The following is an 8,029-nucleotide window of genomic DNA, read 5'->3' on the forward strand; positions in this document are numbered from 1 at the left end:
CGTCAAAGACGTTATCGGATATTCCCGACTACAGACTTTCGGTTTGATCATTTATTCGCGTTATTAATTCGGCTCCTGATTACATTAAACTAAACATGCTCAGATTGTTACAACCTTTGCTTGTCGGTTATTTTTGGGATCTTTCTGGATGGGCTCAAGGCGGGGTCTGTAAGCACAAGCAAACTGCCAGCACTTTTGTTTTACATGAAAATAGTTTGATGTCGGCCTATTGCGTTATTGTCTGGCTATAATTTGGAGGCAATATTAAACAATAGGCCCATATATTGTAAATATACATGTTGTGTTGTTTTGTTGTTATCACAAACGTATAGCCTGATCATAAATTTCATGGATACCTGGATGTTGTATGTTCCATTATATTTATGAATGAATGATTTATGTGAAGTCTGGCTTAGATTCGAGAATTAATCATATAGATTAAAAAAAGTTTTCATTTAAAACTTATCTCATATAATAAAATCCTCGTCCGAACGAACATATGTCAGAATGAAAAAACATTTAAATTATTTTTGTGATGCATCAGTATCAATAGCTACAACGTCATAACAGATATAGATATAATGCGGTTCATACTTTTGAAGTTGATGCGTATCTCCCGAAAAAAATCAACTCCAGAAGAGTCCGCGTCTGTAAATGCCTGAACTTCGGAATCGATCCTACCTTTGTTAGGCGCGGCATCTGTGTCTTGCAGCTGTTCCCTTGGATAAAGATGTTAATTGTCATGCTTACAGCATCTCGATCTCCGGCGTTTGTGAAGTTGGGATTGATGCTGTCCTGTGTTTTTTTTTTCCTTCCACACTTAAGCTCTGCTTGTTACTGCCCCATAGCGGAGCGCAAGTGAAACGGACTACCGGAGATTTGCACTGTTTTTCTGTTAGTGTGTATAATCAAAATATGACTCAGTTTGGCCAGTTAGAAAAATATGATAATAGAAAAGTATTCTTTTCCTCTCACTTTTTTTTCTTGATTTAATTACCGACTTCACGTACTTACACTGTGTCCCGTTGCACGATGTAATATTGCGAAACTATGATTTTGTGGCAGTGTTTTGTAAAGGAATTTTCCGTTTAATCATCGTCTTAGTATAAAGCTATATGGTTGTTCTGGTATCAGTGGACGTACATTATGTATTTTTTCTTCTCTTGAGCACCATGGTCATGACATGAAGCTCAGTCATTGATTACTCGCAAATGTTAGTAGTCATCCGCTGTTTATCTTGAAGATGTAAAAGTAGTGCGCGTACATCTCCTCGTTAGTATAGTGGTGAGTATCCCCGCCTGTCACGCGGGAGACCGGGGTTCGATTCCCCGACGGGGAGAGTCTGCATCTTTTTGCCTCGGTCTCAAAAGGCACCAAGCTAGAACCGGCCCCGTGTTAGTGGAAACGGGGCTTGTGACTTGTACTCATGCATAATATTCTGCGGGTCGCTCAGCAGCGCAGCATATGAAACTAGACTCGGATTGTAAGTGTGTGGTTTTGATAATTGATGTATGGATGGATGGATCCTTAATAAGAGATATAAACAATAAGGTCCAGTCGCCAACTAATCATGTAAAATACGTCATAAACTCATGGTTGTTAAACCCAGAATAAAAATGAAGACGTATAACTAGGAAAGTCAACTTGCACATTTCAATTTTGGTTCGATATAATCACGTTGTCCTTAACCCTCCAGTGCAGGAGGGGACGGTAATGCGCATCGAATGTTTCCGAACCTGTGTGTGATACAACCGAGGAAGAGCCGATGACTTCGGGGGAGGAGGGGCAGGCGACTCGGAAGAAAAAGCAGCAGAACCCAATGCAGCCTGTAGCCCATTCAAAGGCCTACTGTTGGACCTCTGCTTATTTTGCAATACGTCTTTAGTACGGACTGAAAAATGTCCGATTTCGATGAGTTTGAGAAGCAGTTAAGCGAAAATCGGCAAGGTAAGTTTGGCTTTGAAGATCGGTGTATGCTCCCTGTTTTAGGGTAATAAAGTGGCCGGCGTGTCCTAGCGCCGAGGATGGTGCGGAGGGCACTTCTGCTGGTTCCGAAAAGAAAAGCGCGGCTGGGAAATCGGTGCCTTTTATCCGAGCGCTCGCCGATTCTGAAACCTGCCCGATTCTTCTTCTCCCAGCTGCCGCAGGATCCCCGAAAACTGACCGCTTTGGTAAATCAGTGACATTCTTTGCTTGGCATTGTTATAGAGATCGCTAGGCCTGCATCCATCAGTGCCCGGCGTACATAACATGGACATTTCAATGAAACGTTATTGGGGTGCACTCGATGTGAAAGCCTGCGGTTTTATTTATTTAATTATTTACCATTATACACTTGGATCATAAATTGTGACCCGCGTATTTTCATTCGCAGTAACACACTATGCATGGATGTTTGTTGCAAGCGTTATATTTTCAAGATCACGTTTAAAGTTTTATGCAAATAAAAACGACCGCGACCACTTGATTTAAAGTCCGCACTTAATAACAGTGTTAGTTACTTGGTTTTTAAATACTACGACGAGTTTTCTATATAATGATATGATTTTGTCTCTTTCCGATGCACAATAGCCTTTCCCTTGGGTCCGAAATGCTGGCCCTGTCATCCGTACAGAATAAGTCTTTCTCACACGATCGCCGTTTCTTCATGATGTATAGACTCTAAAAATCAGCCGCGTTCCCTGGAATCATAACAACTGCTTTTAGGTCGTTATTGCAAAGTCTTGCACCTGTATCTACCTTTACAGCGGATAGCAGTAACTAACAATGATGTACAGTTATATAACAATACACATATAACTTCATTAAAGTGCAGAGAATCCAGTAAACTGAATAAACTTAAGCCATACTAACGCAACTGAAATATACAACATGCGTTACAACGGAGTCGAAAGTAGGATTGATTTATGTACCTATCAAATGGCAATCTTGTCATATCAGCTCCTTATCACTAAATCACTAAAATGTCATTCGAAACGACCTGATTCGGCTAGACGAGCACTAAGTGCCGCCGTGTTTGATAAACTAGCAGTTCCAGTCATTCATATCTGCGCTCTGACTATGCCTGCGATTGCGGTAATTGGTTATTACCGATTTACGTAAGATGCATTGGCCGCTCCGTGTCTGTACTTTTGCAGCGGTGCATTACCGTAACGCTGTTATAACTGATGCATGAAGCTGATTCCTCGAGCAGCACCTGCGTTTAAATGCTTCACTGAAAACTGCACCTTCAGGGATTTATTTAAGCTTCTATATGAAGGACCTGCTGGGATAGAAAGGTGATATTTTATTGCTAGTTTAATAAAGTGCTGTCTGTCAGATTGAAACGATATTAATTACCCATCCATCGTCCAACCAGTTATCTTAGTCAGGCTCCCCTGGAGCCTATTCCAGGCAAATTCCCCATACAGAGAGCAGAGGCAAAATTCAGGCCTCCAGACTCGGAGGCGTGAGGCAACTGTACTCACCACTGTGCTCCTATATCATTAATTAGTCTGGTTATGTTTTTATTGTTTCACAACAGACTGACATTCAAGGGGATGTCCTTGTGCCCTTGAAATTATTAGCCATTGAGAGATGGGTGTGTTTGTTTCAGGAGGGTGTGATTGAATATGTGAATTGAATGGAGGTGCTTCATTCTGGTGAGGAAACTGGGGAGTTAGACCCCGTACCACATCTTGGTCTCCGTAAGTGACTTTTAAGGCATAGCGCTGGGTCAGTCAGCATCCAGCACCCCAGGGAAGTTGGTAATATGATTACTCTGTGACTCATGGGCTTCAAACCCACAACCATCCGGACACACATTCATAATCCCTCTGAGTTACACATCTTGGATTTATCGAAATGGATGGTAGGGGGGCAGTCATGTCGCTCCGCCCACCGTCTCACTGGTACCACGGTGTCGTCCCCCAGAGCGGGAGAAGGAGCGACACAAGAAGCGTAGCCGCAGCCGGTCTCTGAGCCGTGGCGAGAAGCACCGCCGCTGGAGCAAGGACTCCAGGGGGCGGAGTCACGAGAAGCGCAGCAGCAGCCGCGACCGCAAGGGTCGTGACCGACGGAGCAGCTCACGCGAGCACAAGAAGCACAGGTACCCCCCCTCACGGTCCCGGTTACAGGCACTGAAGCTGATATCTAGCATGGTTTGAGGCCTCTTAACAAGTTTCTTTCACAATCAACCAATTGGTTTCTTCGTGGTGGGAAGGGGGACTGTACCCATATTAAATTTTAACTGGCGTTTATAAGTAGCCCCCGCCATAGCGATGGGACCTCAAAGCCAGCCTAAAAAGTGGCGCATGGTCACACCCTCATGACCTTAAACTGCCTGCGATCCAAAGTTAAATGTAAACATTCTGCCATCTGTTTGTTTTTGCCAGATTCTGAGTGTTTACACTGTATTGTTTGGGGAAAACAACCTTCTGTTTTGTGTTTGGGCAGCTACTCTCCTCGGAGAAGCCGTAAGAAAAGGACATACAAGTACTGGGATGTTCCCCCTCCGGGATTCGAGCACATCACCCCCATGCAGTACAAGGCAATGCAAGGTTTGGATGCGACGCTTCCATGTGTGCTAGTTCAGTATTGCAAGGTTATGGTATATTGGTTGCAATGAAAGCATTTATTCTGGAGTGCCCTCCTCCCCCCTGCTGGTCAAAGAGGGAATAACACTTGGGATGATTTCAGACAGTGTGAAGAGAGCTTAAACCTAGGGGTTAGAAGCAAATGAAGGCGACGATCCGGATGTTCTGGCCGTCCCTGGTTGGGGTCTTGAAGCCCTTTCTCCTCCCCACAGCTGCAGGGCAGATCCCCACGATAGCTTTACTGGCAACATCCACCACCAGCGGCGTGGCAGTGACGCCCACCCAGGTGCCGATGGTCGGCAGCCAGATGACCCGGCAGGCCAGGCGGCTTTATGTCGGCAACATCCCCTTCGGCCTGACGGAGGTGAGTCCAGGCAAAGTCCCGCGTTGCCTTCTGTCATGCATACTGGTGTCATGTGTAGCTCAGTGAGTTAGGACACTGAGCCGGTCACAAGAAGGTTGTTGGTTCAAATCCCTTGGGCAGCAGAGTGATTTCACCATTGGGCCCCCGAGCGCAGCCCTTAAGCACTATTTGCTCTAGGAACTGTCTGGTCCTGCTTCTTCAATGAAATGTATGTTGCTTTGGATGAAAGTGTCCGCAAAATAAATAGATAAATGTACTAGACTTGTCAGTCATTTTTTTTCTCGTTTGCCTGTTTTGATGTCTTCAGACGTCTGCCTGTCTTCATTCAGTGTGTCTGCCTGTCTTTTTAGGAGGCCATGGCGGATTTCTTCAATACCCAGATGCGATTGGCTGGCTTATGTCAAGGTCCCACCAATCCCGTCCTCGCTGTTCAGATAAACCAGGACAAGAACTTTGCCTTCCTTGAAGTAAGAGTCTTTCCTGCCTAATGGCTGCTGTGTCCAGGCGGAGACCGCAGCCTTCCCTGATTAACGACGTTCTTCGTTCTGCCCTAGTTTCGGTCCGTGGATGAGACCACGCAGGCAATGGCCTTCGACGGCATCATTTTCCAGGGTCAGTCGTTAAAAATCAGGCGGCCCCACGACTATCGCCCCCTGCCTGGCATCTCAGAGCAGCCCGCCTTCCACGTACCAGGTCCGTTTTGCTTGTCGCCGTCATAACCTTAATCTTTATTTACCTTTGAAGAGCCGATCGGCAAGGCCAGTTTTTTGTACTCGTTACGGACTGACTGTCCTTCGCAAGCTGCGGATGTCTTGTCATATAAAGAGGGAGACTTTCACTTTTATTTACTTAATGTTGTAAATATTTAGCAGACAGTTTTATCCAAAGTGAAGAATGTTTTTTTTTTTTTTTTTTTTTTTGAGAAATCAGGGTCAGCCTGTCCCTAGAGCAAACTCGCCGGCCCAGTGGTGTGATCACCAGTGATGTGAACCAGTGATCTTCTGATGATAACGCTGGCATCCTAACCAGCTGAGCCACACACACACACACACAGCTCAGTCACTCACTTCTTACTGTTAACATAGGGGTGTTGTGTGGCTCTGTGATGTTTGCCCATGAAAAGAAGGTTGCTGGTTGGCAGGGTTGGCAGAGTGATTTCACCACTGGGCCCTTGAGCAAGGACCCTAACCCCCAAATTGTTCTAGGGTTGCTGGCTCCTATTCTAGTTAAAAATTCTGGACACACCTACTGAAAATGACTTGTTTTTCAGCAAGATAATGACCCAAAGCCCACCTTGAAGGTTATGCAAGTAGCTTATTACCTTGTGAACTAGGAAAGAGATGGTCCCCACAGCCCCCCAACCTAAACTCTATAGAGCTGGTTTGGGATCAGTTGGATGAGAGTAAGAGTAAGGTAGCCAGCTTGCGCGCAGAACTTGTGGAAACTCGAGGACTGTTGGAGAAACGGTCCAGGTGGGTACATATGTTAGCTGGTTGAGTCCGCAATGCTGTCATCGAAGCCAATGGCTCCTATTTTGAAGAGACAAAAATTTTGTCTTTGCAGTACTTCATATGCATAACTTCCATGCCCAAAGGCCTTTTACTATAAGGTGAATAACAGCTAAAATAGAGACAAATGCATTAAGAGCAGGTGTGTCCATACTTTTGACTGGTGCTGCATGTGTCAGCATCTCCCATGGAGAGCAAGATGGGAGAGACAAAAAACAGTCGTCAAACTGCCCCAGTATTTAGGTATTTTTTTGCTGGAGTTACATTTATCTGATATTATATAGGAGATAACGACGTCATACTGATTTGAAGTTGGCTTATTTCACTCGCGCCGTTTGCTCGTGGTCATTATCCGGCATGTTGACGGTTTGCTGTGATCGGCCGGCTTTGGGCGCCGTGCCGCTCTGTCTGCAGGGGTCGTCTCCACCGTGGTTCCAGACTCGCCACACAAGCTCTTTGTCGGAGGCCTGCCCAACTATCTCAGTGACGATCAGGTACCCCGCCCTCAGTCTCTGTCGCCGGGGAGCCGACCCACAACCCTCCTGTGTTTCTGTCCCACTGCTGCACGTGGAACTCAAGCAGGCATGCACACACACGCACACGCACGCACGCACGCACGCGCACGCACATACATACATAAAATAAACACTCGTCTCTGTGTAACTGATTAGTAGGAAAAGAAAGCCTGTCAAAGTTACCTCACCGCTTAAAATTCATTACAAGATACTGGGGGGTCAAATGTCAGCATCATGTTTAAAGCTAGCTGCTGAAAATAGCCGCACATTTGAGGTTTTTTTTTTTTTTTTTTAAAGATATTCATGGGATTTATTAAACATTTATTAGACATGTAGGTAATGAGTTGACAGTTACATTACGCTCATTGTTTATCCAGCTGTAAATTATGAAGATATTGAGACCCCGCTAATGTAAAAGGTACGTTTCCCAAAACCTCATGTTATCGACTTGCATAGTTGGAACCATTCAGTTGTTATCTAATGTTGTTAGCAAATAACCTTATTAGCAACAAAGGCTTTGGGAAACGTGCCTTACAGCTGGCGGCTTGCCAAACCAGTCACGTAGCCAGTCCCTGTGCTGCCTGTTGCTGGGTACCCTGGAATATTTGTATATCGGGTTAATTGCTGAGTGTTAGTCGGATGAATCAGCCGCGTCGTTTTGCTGCATGAAAATTTAAAATCGAGTCATCTGCGCGTCACCTAACTGACGAATACCTCCACATTGCCGTACACCTGTGTTTGCCCAATCCCAGTCCTCGGGGAACCGCCGACTGTCCACATTTTCGCTCCCTCCTAGCTCCCAGCCAATCAGGAACACCGAATACCTGGTACAGGTGTGCTGAGAGGAAGCAAAAACGTGGACTGACCGGGGGGGTACCCCCGAGGACTGGGCTGGGAAACACTACCATAGACTGTGCTTGAAATGTGGGGGAGATCGACCAAGTCCCCAAACGCTTCAGTATTCGCAGACGTGCCGTGTCTCACGTCCATGTCCGCACACTGAGAACGATGACTTCACATCCCGTTAACAGCGATGGGGAGCTGCGGAAGAATCGTTCCCTACATTGC

General features: G+C 45.7%; 1 non-coding gene across 1 annotated transcript; it reads left to right on the top strand.

Moving 5' to 3' along the window:
- The first annotated feature begins 1,267 nt into the window (after positions 1-1,267).
- Positions 1,268-1,339, top strand: trnad-guc (transfer RNA aspartic acid (anticodon GUC)). Its single transcript has one exon. It is a non-coding gene; the product is annotated as a tRNA-Asp (tRNA).
- The last annotated feature ends 6,690 nt before the right edge of the window (positions 1,340-8,029 follow it).

Source organism: Brienomyrus brachyistius, unplaced genomic scaffold (assembly GCF_023856365.1).
Source record: "Brienomyrus brachyistius isolate T26 unplaced genomic scaffold, BBRACH_0.4 scaffold1357, whole genome shotgun sequence".
Lineage (NCBI taxonomy): Eukaryota > Metazoa > Chordata > Actinopteri > Osteoglossiformes > Mormyridae > Brienomyrus > Brienomyrus brachyistius.